The sequence below is a fragment of the Scyliorhinus torazame genome, chromosome 18 (assembly GCF_047496885.1).
Source record: "Scyliorhinus torazame isolate Kashiwa2021f chromosome 18, sScyTor2.1, whole genome shotgun sequence".
NCBI lineage: Eukaryota > Metazoa > Chordata > Chondrichthyes > Carcharhiniformes > Scyliorhinidae > Scyliorhinus > Scyliorhinus torazame.
The window spans coordinates 113,570,026-113,584,355 of NC_092724.1; the positions used below are offsets into that span (position 1 = coordinate 113,570,026).

Below are 14,330 nucleotides of genomic sequence, written 5' to 3' on the forward strand. Positions count from 1 at the left end.
AAGCCAATTAATGGGTTAGGGGTGAATTGCTATATTTTCTTGTATGGGTAGGGGTACAATGTTCTATTATACTGCGCAAGTCAGCAATGTATTGCTCTATTTTATTGCATAAGTTGTTAAATACTTCAGGATTGCTACCAGTATGATATCCTATTAATTGTACAAATATTTCAATAAAAATAGAGTACAATCAAATCAGATTGTGACCATTAAGAGAAAGGTCTATCGTGATGTGAAAATTCTTTGGGACAGTCTGTGATACTTTTAGCATGTTTGATGTTTTAATCATTTTTTTTTCATTCCACAGCCGCTGTTTCAGTCCACGTACAACAATCATTATCTGACTGGTCAACCATCGATCTGTATAATGCAATTCAGTACTTGCACTGGGGGCATTAGTTCTGCAACGATCTACTGCGATGCTCCGAATCTGAAAGCCTGCAATCTGCAGCGATCGCATTGAAACCATCCTGGGCGAGGGGAATGTTTTTGTTTCCGAAGCAGATTTGTGTGACAGCTGCTACACAAATGCTCATCAGTTTGTCTCATCTCAAAATTACACGAGTTGCTAATTGGAAGTTAAAATGGGAGCACTGTTACTGTGGTGTGGAGCTTTTTTTCTATCTAAGTCCTGAGGAAAAAAGTCTGTTGAAATTCTATCATGCTAGGTGTCAGGGCAATTTTGCATTTCAGTAGGTGCTACATCTGTTGTGGTGTTTTTCTTTAACCTTCTCTGTGAATTAAAATTGAAAACATTTAACAATATTGTACGGAACTGCATCTCCAGTCATATCTCTGTTTTGCGGTGACAAACCTTTGAAGAAGAGTTGTCTACAGCAAATGGTAAAACATTTGTTTACAAGCAAATGGTGCAGTGTAAATGCCCAGAAATCACATTGATGAAGATGATTTTACTGTGTATCATTAGATTTAACAGTGCAGAATTCTAGGTTTGTTTAAATGAAGCTATCTGTGCGACAGTAGAAGGGAGGTTCGGGGAATAAATAACTGTCAAACTCTGACTGCGCGTCCCTCTCATGTCTTCAACTTTATCAACACAATCTGCAGCAAGCAGGCAATTTCAGCTTTGAGTGGAATTGCACTTTGATTCAAATTATAATTCACTTTCTAAATATGGCCTTTGAAGGGGTCTTGTCACACAGTGGGTAGCGTCACTGCTTCTGAGCCCGAAGCTATGGGTTTGAGGCCCATCCCAGGACTTGATGGCCAAGGAAGGTGTGTTCACAACGTGGGCCACACAGCTTGAGTGTCGACCTGCAAATACTCCCAACACACCAATGGCTGGCGGTAAGAGTCGGAGAGACTCCTGGGCAGACACGTTTGATGAGGAGTGGCATCCCTCAAGCTATAAGCCTCTGGTGACAGACTAGTGACCTGCTGCGGGAACAACAACTAGCTATGGAAACAGATCAAAGTGTGCCTTAGTGCACCACTAGGTGCGGGAAGAGACTTAATAATAATCTTTATTATCACAAGTAGGCTTACATAACACTACAATGAGGTTACTGTGAAAAGCCCCTAGTCGCCAAATTCCGGTGCCTGTTCGGGTACACTGAGGGAGAATTCAGAATGTCCAATTCACCTAATAACACATCTTTCAGGACTTGTGGGAGGAAACCAGAGCACTCGGAGGAAATCCACGCAGACACAGGGAGAACGTGCAGACTCCACGGAGACAGTGACCCAAGCTGGAATCAAGCCTGGGACCCTAGAGCTGTGAAGCAACAGTGCCACTGTGACCAAGGGGTTTGTGAATACACTAGCCCTTTACTGAAAACTAGAATTTGGATTATGTAGATCTGACCTGAATCATGTTTAATTTTGATAATTGGTTACTCACCATAAGATGTTGGTGGTAAAGGTGTGTTATGTTAAAACATGCACAGAGTAAAGGATTATTAATTACCACAGACATTCTTTGGGTCATGATGAAAGTATGGTCACAGCTACAGTGAAGGTGTTTGATTTTGTGCCCCCTCAGATTTACCGTAGGGTTGGGGTAGTGGCAGAGATGTTCAATCCACATTTGATCAGTTACAGAGTGAATTATTATTGGAATTAACTAGCAAATCAAGTCAAAGCTGAACTTAGTACCTTGCTGAGTATCATTCAGAAAAAGGTGAACAACGACCAAAAGTCAGGGAATTATGATAATTTATGCCTCATTTATGGACTTGTGGGAGGAAACCGGAGCACTTGGAAGTTTAGTCTTTCTTTCTTTTATTTAGTTAATTAACTTAAAAGTTGCTGTTTGGTTTAGATGAAGGTGAATTTTCAATCAGCTTTAAACAAAGGTTCTACTTGTAGGTACTTGCAGCTAGAGCTTGTTAATTAGTTAATTGGATTAGGCCAGTTTTCAGAGGCTAGATTCACAGTATAAAAGTGATCCCCTGCAGTGCAGACTTTGTTTGTACTGAGTGCTGAATGTGGTGCATTTGAGTGCTATAGTGAGAGTTTGTTGACTGAGGGAGTGCTGAATTTGGTGCATTTGGGTGCTATAGTGAGAGTTTGGTGACTGAGGGAGTGCTGAATTTGGTGCATTTGAGTGCTATAGTGAGAGTTTGTTGACTGAGGGAGTGCTGAATTTGGTGCATTTGAGTGCTATAGTGAGAGTTTGGTGACTGAGGGAGTTAGGTGAGGAGGGAGCAAGGCGCTCCTTTCATTTTGTTTCCTACATTTCCGCAAAGAGCGAGAAGGGAGCCAGGAGTTTACAGAGAGTGCAGCTGACTGGTAGCAGAGTCGGAGGGCGGAGGTCCAGTTGGTCCACAGGGCAGCTATATTCTGTAAGGTAAGAGGGGATGGAGGCTAGGCCAGTTGCATGCTCCTCCTGTAGGATGTGGGTGGTGAGGGATACCACCGGTGTCCCAACTGACTATGCCTGCGGGAAGTGCACCCAACTCCAGCTCCTCAAAGACCGTGTTAGGGAACTGGAGCTGAAGCTGGATGAACTTTGGATCACCCGGGAGGCAGAGGGGGTGATAGAGAAGAGTTACAGGGAGGTAACCACACCCAAGGTACAGGACAAGAATAGCTGGGTTACAGTCAGGGGAAAAACAAACAAACAGGCAGACAGTGCAGGGATCCCTCGTGGCCGTTCCCCTTCAAAACAAGTATACCATTTTGGAGGCTGTTGGGAGGGATGACCTACCGGGGGAAGGCCCTAGCGGCCAGGTCTCTGGCACTGAGTCTGGCTCTGGGGCTCAGAAGGGAAGGGGGGAAAATAGAAAAGCAATAGTTGTAGGAGATTCAATGGTTAGGGGAATAGATAGGAGATTCTGTGGTCGCGAGCGAGACTCCCAGAAGGTATGTTGCCTCCCGGGTGCCAGGGCTAGGGATGTCTCGGATCGTGTCTTCAGGATCCTTAAGAGGGAGGGGGAGCAGCCAGAGGTCGTGGTGCACATTGGTACCAACAACGTAGGTAGGAAAAGGGGTAATAAACGGGTTTAGGGAGTTAGGCTGGAAGTTAAAAGCCAGGACAGACAGAGTTGTCATCTCTGGTTTGTTGCCGGTGCCACGTGATAGCGAGGCTAGGAATAGGGAGAGAGTGCAACTGAACACGTGGCTGCAGGAATGATGTAGGAGGGAGAGCTTCAGGTATTTGGATAATGAGAGCGCATTCTGTGGAAGGTGGGACCTGTACAAGCAGGACGGGTTGCATCTGAACCAGAGGGGCACCAATATCCTGGGAGGGAGGTTTTCTAGTACTCTTCGGGAGGGTTTAAACTAATTTGGCAGGGGAATGGGAACCGGATTTGTCGTCCAGCAACTAAGGTAGCCGATATTCAGGATGCCAAAGCGTGTAATGAGGCAGTGGGGAAGGGAATACTGACAAAGGAGAGTACTTGCAGGCACGGAGATGGGTTGAAGTGTGTATACTTCAACGCAAGAAGCATCAGGAATAAGGTGGGTGAACCTAAGGCATGGATCGGTACTTGGGACTACGATGTGGTGGCCATCACGGAAACTTGGATAGAAGAGGGGCAGAAATGGTTGTTGGAGGTCCCTGGTTATAGATGTTTCACTAAGATTAGGGAGGGTGGTAAAACAGGTGGGGGGGGGGGGGGGTGGCATTGTTAATTAGAGATAGTATAACAGCTGCAGAAAGGCAGTTCGAGGAGTATCAGCCTACTGAGGTAGTATGGGTTGAAGTCAGAAATAGGAAAGGAGCAGTCACCTTGTTAGGAGTTTTCTATAGGCCCCCAATAGTAGCAGAGATGTGGAGGAACAGATTGGGAAACAGATTTTGGAAAGGTGCAGAAGTCACAGGGTAGTAGTCGTGGGTGACTTTAACTTCCCAAACATTGGGCGTCATTCTCCGACCCCCCCGCCGGGTCGGAGAATGGCCGTTGGCCGCCGTGAATCCCGCCCCCGCCCCCGCCGAAGTCTCCGGTACCGGAGATTGGGCGGGGGCGGGAATCGGGCCGCGCCGGTTGGCGGGACCCCCCGCTCAATTCTCCGGCCCGGATGGGCCGAAGTCCCGCCCAGAAATTGCCTGTCCCACCGGCGTAAATCAAACCTGGTATTTACCGGCGGGACCAGGCGGCATGGGCGGGCTCCGGGGTCCTGGGGGAGCGGGGCGATCTGACCCCGGGGGGTGCCCCCACGGTGGCCTGGCCCACGATCGGGGCCCACCGATCCGCGGGCGGGCCTGTGCCGTGGGGGCACTCTTTCCCTTCCGCCTTCGCCACGGCCTCCACCATGGCGGAGGCGGAAGAGACTCTCCCCACTGCGCATGCGCGGGAAACTTTCAGCGGCCGCTGACGCTCCCGCACATGCGCCGGGAAACTGTCAGCGGCCGCTGACGCCCCCGCGTATGCGCCGCATTTCCGCGCCAGCTGGCGGGGCAACAAACGCCATTGCGGAAATCCCTCCGGTGTCGGCCTAGCCCCTCAATGTTGGGGCTAGGCCGCCAAAGATGCGGAGCATTCCGCACCTTTGGGCCGGCGCGATGCACGTCTGATTGGCGCCGTTTCTGGCGCCAGTCGGCGGACATCGCGCCGTTGGGGGAGAATTTCGCCCATTGAGTGGAAACTCTTTCGATCAAATAGTTTGGATGGGGTGGTGTTTGTGCAGTGTGTCCAGGAAGCTTTTCTAACACAGTATGTAGATTGTCCGACCAGAGGAGGGGCAATATTGGATGTAGTACTTGGTAATGAACCAGGGCAAGTGATATATTTGTTAGTGGGGGAGCATTTTGGAGATAGTGACCACAATTGTGTGACTTTCACTTTAGTAATGGAGAGGGATAGGTGCGTGCAACAGGGCAAGGTTTACAATTGGGGGAAGGGTAAATACGATGTTGTCAGACAAGAATTGAAGTGCATAAGTTGGGAACATAGGCTGTCAGGGAAGGACACAAGTGAAATGTGGAACTTGTTCAAGGAACAGGTACTACGTGTCCTTGATATGTATGTCCCTGTCAGGCAGGGAAGAGATGGTCGAGTGAGGGAACCATGGTTGACAAGAGAGGTTGAATGTCTTGTTAAGAGGAAAAAGGAGACTTATGTAAGGCTGAGGAAACAAGGTTCAGACAGAGCTTTGGAGGGATACAAGATAGCCAGGAGGGAACAGAAGAAAGGGATTAGGAGAGCTAAGAGAGGGCATGAACAATCTTTGGCGGGTAGGATCAAGGAAAAGGCCAAGGCCTTTTACACATATGTGAGAAATATGAGAATGACTAGAGCGAGGGTAGGTCCGATCAAGGACAGTAGCGGGAGATTGTGTATTGAGTCTGAAGAGATCGGAGAAATCTTGATCGAGTACTTCTCTTCTGTATTTACAAATGACAGAGGCCATATTGTTGGAGAGGACAGTGTGAAACAGACTGGTAAGCTCAAGGAAATACTTGTTAGGAAGGAAGATGTGTTGGGCATTTTGAAAAACTTGAGGATAGACAAGTCCCCAGGGCCTGACGGGGGGGGGGGGGATATGTCCAAGGATTCTATGGGAAGCAAGAGATAAAATTGCAGAGCCGTTGCCAATGATCTTTTCGTCCTCACTGTCAACGGGGGTGGTGCCAGGGGATTGGAGAGTGGCGAATGTCGTGTCCCTGTTCAAAAAAGGGACTAGGGATAACCCTGGCAATTACAGGCCAGTTAGTCTTACTTTGGTGGTAGGCAAAGTCATGGAAAGGATACTGAAGGATAGGATTTCAGAGCATCTGGAAAGACACTGCTTGATTAGGGATAGTCAGCACGGATTTGTGAGGGGTAGGTCTTGCCTTACAAGTCTTATTGAATTCTTTGAGGAGGTGACCAAGCATGTGGATGAAGGTAAAGCAGTGGATGTAGTGTACATGGATTTTAGTAAGGCATTTGATAAGGTTCCCCATGGTAGGCTTCTGCAGAAAGTAAGGAGGCATGGGATAGTGGGAAATTTGGCCAGTTGGATAACGAACTGGCTAACCAATAGAAGTCAGAGTGTGGTGGTGGATGGCAAATATTCAGCCTGGATCCCAGTTACCAGTAGCGTACCGTAGGGATCAGTTCTGGGTCCTCTGCTGTTTGTGATTTTCATTAATGACTTGGATGAGGGAGTTGAAGGGTGGGTCAGTAAATTTGCAGACGATACAAAGATTGGTGGAGTTGTGAATAGTGAGGAGAGCTGTTGTCGGCTGCAAAGAGACATAGATAGGATGCAGAGCTGGGCTGAGAAGTGGCAGATGGAGTTTAACCCTGAAAAGTGTGAGGTTGTCCATTTTGGATGGACAAATATGAATGCGGAATACAGGGTTAACGGTAGAGTTCTTGGCAATGTGGAGGAGCAGAGAGATCTTGGGGTCTATGTTCAGACATCTTTGAAAGTTGCCACTCAAGTGGATAGAGCTGTGAAGAAGGCCTATGGTGTGCTAGCGTTCATTAACAGAGGGATTGAATTTAAGAGCCATGAGGTGATGATGCAGCTGTACAAAACTTTGGTAAGGCCACATTTGGAGTACTGTGTACAGTTCTGGTCGCCTCATTTTAGGAAGAATGTCGAAGCTTTGGAAAAGGTGCAAAGGAGATTTACCAGGATGTTGCCTGAAATGGAGAGTAGGTCTTATGAGGAAAGGTTGAGGGTGCTAGGCCTTTTCTCATTAGAACGGAGAAGGATGAGGGGCGACTTGATAGAGGTTTATAAGATGATCAGGGGAATAGATAGAGTAGACAGTCAGAGGCTTTTTCCCCGGGTGGAACAAACCATTACAAGGGGACATAAATTTAAGGTGAATGGTGGAAGATATAGGGGGGATGTCAGAGTTAGGTTCTTTACCCAGAGAGTAGTGGGGGCATGGAATGCACTGCCTGTGGAAGTTGTTCAGTCGGAAACATTCAAGCAGCTATTGGATAGGTACATGGATTACGGTAAAATGATATAGTGAAGATTTATTTGTTCTTAAGGGCAGCACGGTAGCATTGTGGATAGCACAATTGCTTCACAGCTCCAGGGTCCCAGGTTCGATTCCGGCTTGGGTCACTGTCTGTGCGGAGTCTGCACATCCTCCCCGTGTTAGCATGGGTTTCCTCCGGGTGCTCCGGTTTCACCCCCACAACCCAAAGATGTGCAGGTTAGGTGGATTGGCCATGATAAATTGCCCTTAGTGTCCAAAATTGCCCTTAGTGTTGGGTGGAGGTGTTGACTTTGGGTAGGGTGCTCTTTCCAAGAGCCGGTGCAGACTCAATGGGCCGAATGGCCTCCTTCTGCACTGTAAATTCAATGATAATCTATGATTAATCGAGGACAAAGGTTCGGCACAACAACGTGGGCCGAAGGGCCTGTTCTGTGCTGTATTTTTCTATGTTCTATTTTTCTATTTCTGGCTATTGTTCCTGCAAAGCTGACATCATTTAAACACACTGTCGGGAGCCTTCATTATTGAGACTAATCACACAGTAAACATTGTCTTTGCATTCAGCTGGATATAGCATTCCACCTGCTTACAAAAGTCAATAAAGCTGAAGATTGACAAGCTTTTTATTGCAGAACATGGGATGAAAAATTACTGTCTTAAGGCACCTAACTATGTGACATGATCTAAGACACCCAACTTTATATATAGCTGACAGATTGTGCACTCAGTGACTACGAAGAATGAGTGTAACTTGACTGAAGTGGCCACCGGAGGAACAGTTAATACTCCCAACACTGTGAGAACCCTGGGCGGAATTCTCCGACACTGCCGCCGGTCAGGGTTTGCGCTGACTCTCCGGCCCGGGCCAGCACAGGCTGGCGCGCCGATTCTCCGGCCCGGATGGGCCGAGCGGCCGTCACAAAAAATCCGAGTCCCGCCGGCGCCGTTCTAACGTCCTCTGAGCCGGCGGGACCTCAGCATTGAAGGGTCTGGGGGCGGCCTGTGGGGTGGGAGGGGGGGGCCGACCCCAGGGAGGCCTCTGTAGTGGCCTGGCCTGCAATCGGGGCCCACCGATCGGCGGACTGGCCTCTCTGGCTGGGGGGCCTCCTTTCCTCCACGCCGGCTCCTGTAACTCTGCACCATTTGGCGTCGGGGCCGGCGCAGGGAAGAAGGCCACTGCGTATGAGCTCGTTGGCACTGGCCCAACTGCGCATGAGCGGACCCCGTGGCGCCGGGTTCATTCCAGGATCGGCAGCTGGAGCAGCGTGGGCCGCTCCAGCACCGTGCTAGCCCCTTGTGGGCCAGAGAATGGGATCCCGGAACGGGCGCCGATGCCGGAGTAAAACACTCCTGTTTTTACACCAGCATCGACACTTAGCCGCCCGATGGGAGAACCCTGCCCCCGAACTTTCTCCAGTCTATAGGAGAGGTATCGGATAACGAGGCAGAAGAAGCAAAAATGGTTCTTGTAGCTGACCACTTGACCAAATCATTGCTTAGTAACTGCTCTGGAAGGACAAATGTATTTGGCTTCAAGTTTCTGCATTGCTATCTAGAAAATTGCTGGAAAAAAAAGACACGCTATCAAAGCTTTTCATCTTGCAGTGATCAGGGTAGGTCACAAGAAATTACCAAGAGCAACTGGCGAACAGCAATTTACACTGCATGAGCAGAGAGCGATGATTGGTTGGTAAGTGGGCTCTGATTGGTGCAGGTGTTGCCATGGAAAAAGCAGCATGTATGTACAAACAATTGTTTAACAAGTGTTGTCCACTCGCTGAATCACATCTAATGTTGGATACTATGTTTGGAGTTTTGCAAGCACGGACTGGCTGGGTACAGTCTGCACTTTGCTTGTTGTGAATAGCTGAAGGGTCGGGCTGTTTGGTACAATTTGCCAGTCGGTGGGACATATGGCCTATGTACATGGCTCTGAAATTCATATACAGGGGCTGCTTTTGCACAGTGGGCTAAACAGCTGGCTTGTAATGGAGAACACTGCCAGCAGTGGGGTTCAATTCCCGTACCAGCCTCCCCGAACAGGCCCTGGAATGTGGTGACTAAGGGCTTTTCACAGTACCTTCATTGAAGCCTATTTGTGATAATAAGCGATTATTATATACTGCATTGCTTATTATTTTAGATTGATGAGCAGCATGCTGTTAGTGGAGAATGCCACTTGTGTTGCTACTACATAGCAACAGTGTGAAACTGCTGGCATTACTTGTTGCCCAGATTTTCAAGACACCTTACCCTTGGGTAATCTGAAGTTGACTGTGCACTGAAATTCACAGCCTTCGACTCATTCATGAGTTTGCTTGTGATGCAGTGAGCGATAGTCTGATCAGGGCAGCCATTATCGCGCAGGATGTCTTCGATGAGTCTTATTGCAGCATCAAGCTTGCAAGGTGAGCAAATGACTTGGGCCCTATTTACGAAGTTGCTGATCAGGACAATGTTGTAGGATATGGAACTGTCAGAAAACCAGTGACAGATTTGAGAAATCTGCCGATGGGTTCTTTACTACTGTCTACAACAAGCCTACCTTGTCTTTCCTGATGCGTGCAAGGTGAAAAGCTTTGACAGTATGTTTCTTTTTTTCAGCAATACTCTAGCTGTGTGCTACCAAACGACTATCTATGTGGGAAATATTCATGCTCACAGAGGAGTCATTTTTAACAGCAAAAGGTAACCACTGTGATATATCCAACCTATGGGCAAAATTTAATGCCCCTCTGGTGGCGGTTTTGGAGGCAGGAGGCATTTAATCAGATGGTAGGGTGCCACCTGATTAAGACCAGGCCAGGAAAGTTCATGGATGGCCTTCCTGCCCAGATGCCAATTAAGGCCCTTAAGTGGGCAATTAATGTCCTATTGATACCACTCAAAGGCTTCATTCCGCCACCATTGGTATTCAACCAGTGACGGGCAAATGATGCCTTCACATGGGGAAAGTGAAAAGCAAGTGTTGAGTTTTCTTGCGGGCATACAAACATACAAATTAGAAGCAGGAGGAGGCCACTCGGCCCCTCGAGCTTGATTCATGGCAGATCTGATTGTAACTTCAACCCCACATTCCTGGCTACCCCCAATAATCTTTCACCACCTTGTTAATCAAGAATCTATCTAGCTGAGCCTTAGAAATATTCAAAGACTCTTCTTCCACCACCTTTTAAAGATGTTAGTTCCAGGGACTCACAACCCTCTGACAGAATTCCACCCCTGCTCTTCTTTCTGACGCCATCCACTCCCCCCGGCCAGTAATCGCCTCCCAGCGACCCACATCCCACTCTCAGTCACCCGTGGAGTGGGGCCCTCGTCAATCCTAGCCCTCTGGTGGTATTGCGAGTAGCAGCCATGGTGCTGATGGACAATGGAGAGCTGCCAACCTCTGATAGGCCGACAACTCTGAGGGGCAGGATTTCTACCTCATGAGGTTTAAATCCTGGGTAAGGCCTGAATCTGGCCGGTTAAGTGCTTGATGGACACTTAATTCTGGTGTGGTGGGGCTCTCACCGGTTTTCCAACCAATGAGCGAGACCCCTGCCACCAACCTTGAATTCCGCTCTATAAGAACATAAGAACAAGGAGCAGGAGTAGGCCATCTGGCCCTTCGAGCCTGCTCCGCCATTCAATGAGATCATGGCTGAGCTTTTGTGGACTCAGCTCCACTTCCCCACCCGAACACCTTAACCCTTTATTCCTTTATTCTTCAAAAAACTATCTATCTTTATCTTGGAAGCATTTAATGAAGGAGCCTCAACTGCTTCACTGGACAGGGAATTCCATAGATTCACACCCTTTGGGTGTCTTAACATTTATATAGTCATATCATTACTGTGAGGAGGTTGGATGGAAATTGTGTTTACATTTGAAATTGTTTCTTACAATTGGTGCTTAAGAAGCCTATAAAAGAACAATCAATAGCAGCTGCGCACATTAACATTTTTTAACTTCTATGGTGCACGGCAGATTTAGGAAATACAGCTAAGAATATTTTAAGACTTTGTTAGTGCAGCTAAACTGCAAACCTCTACAAATTTATGCATTATTTCTTGCATGAAGATTGATAATCTCAAGTTCTATAAATCTTATGGATTAGCTTCACCTGTGTTAATAAGTATATAATACACAATCCTAAATAGCAACAATCTTTTGGCTGTTAACAGAACATTGCATATACATCGTCTTCTTCAAGAAGCATAGGTAAGAAATGCCACTCCTGAAAGATTTAAAACGAATTGTCGGGATGGGAGATGTCGGAAAAGGATAGAAGAGTATCGATGAAGTGAGATTAAAATGGTTGAAGAAAGAGATAGAAGAATGATGTCTCACCTTGTCTTTAACCATCCACAACTTCCAAGCTGTTGGAGGAGATTATTATATAATCTGTGCTCAGTTCAGGACCTTAGGTACAAGAGGACTGTTTGACCCATGGCAACCTCAATCCTGTTGATTTAAGGTATTTTTCCAGTCTCTTTTCAATTCTATCTTCACTTCCCTTTGTTCCAGCCTGCTTAAATTGCAAATCCACCCCCTTCCCTGTGCCTCTGACAGTCTGGGTGTTTATGTTCCTTTGGAAGGAACACCTGCTGCAGGACAAGACAGCTCTGTGCCATTTTGCCCTCCCTCAACAAAGCAGCCTAGCTCAGTAATGAAACTCATCAAATGAGTAACTGGCGGATTAGAGAATCAGACGTTAGGGATTCAGACCCACAACCATAGGATTGTGCAGTGAATATCTTAACCTTTAGAAAGATGCCATTTTCTGGTACCGTGAACTGGAAATTGATGGCAGCTTTCACAGAAATTTCTGCTGTCGCCCCGCTCCTCCTGTATGTCGCATTATTGGTTGTCGTTTTTATTTCCATTCTACACAGGGTACACTATTTTCTCTCCTTATCATTAATTTTCTCCAAAGTTATACCCAGTATTCTTTGCCATCAGATGTTCATACAATGAAGCATCCAATGCATGTAAACGTTTTACCTTGTTTGATTAATTTGGAATGTAACATATGAAGAGACTGCAATTTTTAAATAAGATTGTTCGCCCAGTTTTTTCATCTCTTTGTCACATTTGTTCTCTGGTTCCTCAGTCAAGTTGGCATTCCTCATCTCCGATTCAAAATTTGGGGCGCGCAGGAAAGTTTCTCCTTGATGTCAACACATTGGCTGTAGCTGTGAAGGTGCACACCCAGAATCAGTCAGGATTGTCATCGTGGTGTCAACCAGCCAGGTCTAGCATCAGGATGTCATATGTTGGCAGGTTATTCCTCCATGGGCAAGGGAATCACAAGTCAGGATAATCTTGTCCTCATCAATGTCCACATAACATGCACATTTCCGGCAGTGGCCATTAATTAGTGATCCGGAGCCAATTTCTGTTGTGTATTCATGTTTGTTCCTGGCAATAATAATAATAATCTTTATTGTCACAAGGCGGCTTATATTAACACTGCAATGAAGTTACTGCGAAAAGCCCCTAGTCGCCACATTCCGGCGCCTGTTCTGGTACACGGAGGGAGAATTCAGAATGTCCAAATTACCGAACATAACGGCTGGGATTCTCCAATCCTGCGGCCAAGTTCTGACGTCGGTGTGCAAAGTGGCGTGAGCCACTCCGGCATCAACTGGCAGCTATCCACCCATTCCTACGGGGCTAGTATGGCGCCAGAGTGGTGTCCGCCGGTCCGGCGCTCGAAAGCTGGCGCGCCATGGCCGGCCGAGTTCGCACATGAAACTAGGCCGCCTGCCGATCGGTAGGCCTCGATCGCGGGCCAGGCCACTGTGGTGGCCGCCCCTCCCCAGGGTCAGATCCCCCCGTCCACCCACCAGGGCGGCCCCCACAGACAGAACTCCGAGGTCCTGCCGGGTGGGACCATACGTAACCGATGCCGGCGGGACTTGGTGGGCTTTCAACAGCCCCCAACCGGCGTGGCGGCGATCCCGCGGGTGCCCGAAAATCGGCGCCGGAGAATCGGCGAGCCGGTGTCGGGGTGGCGTGGCGCGATTCTTGCGCCCCCCCGGCGATATTCCGACCCACCGCGGGATCGGAGAATCCCGGCCAACGTCTTTCGGGACTTGTGGAAGGAAACCAGAGCACCCAGAGAAAACCCATGCAGACTCAGGGAGAACGTACAGACAGTGATCCAAGCCGGGAATTGGAACTGGTTTCGCTGGCGCTGTAAGCAACAGTGCTAACTATTGTGCTACCGTGCCGACCAAGGAGCAAGTTGTTGGAGAAAGGTCACTTTAAGAGTTCAATCACTAATGAACGGATGACGTAATTGGTCGTTTGGGCAGACTAACAGTCAATCTACTGTAGCTGCCTCTGAGAAAACACCTTTCGAATACAGCTCTTGTTTGCTTGTACCTCCGTGGTCTACAAACCTATCCTTTCAGCATACCAGAAAGAAAACTGGCAATGAGGAGGCCAGAACCACGCTGGCAGGGTCTTGGATCGAACCCGGATCCTCGGCGCCATGAGACAGCAGTGTTAACCACTGCACCACCGTGTCACCCTTCTTGCTTGCAACACCCATTGCAAAACTTGGAAAGGATGAGTTCGGGATTACCTTGTTTGAAATAAATAGAAGTGAGGTAGTGCTAATAGCTTCATGACACATTTGTGCTTATGCAAGTCTTCCCATCGTAAAAATGACAGGAGGTTTTGGCACCATGGGACTGTGTGATGAAAGCCACGAGTGATGGAGCTCTAATACTGGACGATTCAAATATTTTGTCCAGGCAAATAAAGTGTCTGTGGAGAAAGTAATCCCAATTTTCCTGAGTACAATGCGGGGGGAAACCTTCAACCACTTGTGGAGTCTTGTGCAGCCAGAAAAACCAGGCTTGAAAACCGATGATGAGATTGTGGAGACATTGTAGAGTCACTTCTCAACTAAACTTTTGGTCATTGCCAAGAGGTTCAGGTTTCATAAATGTAACCAACAAAATTGTGAATCAATTGCACAGTT

The 14,330-nt window shown here is 47.8% G+C and overlaps 2 long non-coding RNA genes across 5 annotated transcripts in view; one reads left to right on the forward strand and one right to left on the reverse strand.

Annotated features, from left to right (window-relative positions):
• LOC140395424 (uncharacterized) overlaps positions 1-763 on the forward strand; it is a 182,443-nt gene extending 181,680 nt beyond the window's left edge. Inside the window, exon 4 of the long non-coding RNA XR_011936184.1 lies at positions 308-763. This is a non-coding gene — a long non-coding RNA (uncharacterized lncRNA). The remainder of the gene's footprint in view (positions 1-307) is intronic.
• Positions 1-14,330, reverse strand: part of LOC140395425 (uncharacterized) — an 80,181-nt gene that overhangs the window by 16,424 nt on the left and 49,427 nt on the right. The gene's annotated exons all lie outside the window — the stretch shown is intronic.